This window comes from Hylobates moloch, unplaced genomic scaffold (assembly GCF_009828535.3).
Source record: "Hylobates moloch isolate HMO894 unplaced genomic scaffold, HMol_V3 SCAFFOLD_74, whole genome shotgun sequence".
Classification (NCBI taxonomy): Eukaryota; Metazoa; Chordata; class Mammalia; order Primates; family Hylobatidae; genus Hylobates; species Hylobates moloch.
The window spans coordinates 154,132-154,861 of record NW_026652349.1 but is presented as its reverse complement, the minus strand read 5'-3'; the positions used below and the strand labels follow the sequence as shown (position 1 = coordinate 154,861).

General features: G+C 57.1%; 1 protein-coding gene across 4 annotated transcripts in view; it reads left to right on the top strand.

Moving 5' to 3' along the window:
* LOC116463885 (AP-2 complex subunit alpha-2) overlaps positions 1-730 on the top strand; it is an 85,598-nt gene that overhangs the window by 68,827 nt on the left and 16,041 nt on the right. The gene's annotated exons all lie outside the window — the stretch shown is intronic.

Genomic DNA, 730 nt, shown 5'->3' with positions numbered 1-730 from the left:
TGCTGCACACCCCGCTGTCCTGTCCCAGGTGCCACTGTCCCTGCTGGGCAAGGCACTTCCTTCAGACCATCATCTTGTCCAGCTCAGCTCCCACATTCTCTGTGGTGACTTGTTTTAGGGGAAGTGGCTGTCCCCTCTCCTACAGGACTGCCTCACCCAGGCAGCTGTCATCGCATGCTTTGTTGATTTAGAGAGGACCTGTCCTGCCCTGCTTTTCGAGGTTTTATGTAGTGAGTTGGGTTAGGTCTGGTTTTCCTTGTGTGTGTGATGTGATGAGAAGAATCCCGTAACTGAGAACGTGTCCTGTGGTATTTGTTGGGTGAGAAGTGTCGTTTTGAGAGTTGCGTTTTTGCTTGGCTCTGCTTGCCAGCTGTTCCCCTCTGCACTGTCAGGGAGGGCTTCTGTTGGGGTCATGCGGGCTTTCTGTTTGTCCAGTTAGAGGAGCTCTGGAGAGAGTCTTCTCTCCAGGACGCAGGTCCAGTGGTGGCAACCAGTGCTGCTACCCAGTATCGGCAGGCTTTGTGGGGTGAGCTCCTGTGGTGGTGCCTGCCCTGGCAGTTTGCTGGTTGGCAGGGTGCTCGTGTCGGAGTCCTGGCACTCCTTGGCGGGGACCTGCTTATGTGTCCCTGCTGACCGTGTGTCCTGCCCCTCTGGCCGACAGTGCAGGGCCTGCCATGGGGCTGGTATCCAGGCTGAGCCTGACATCTCACCCAGTGGCTTCTCCTCCCCC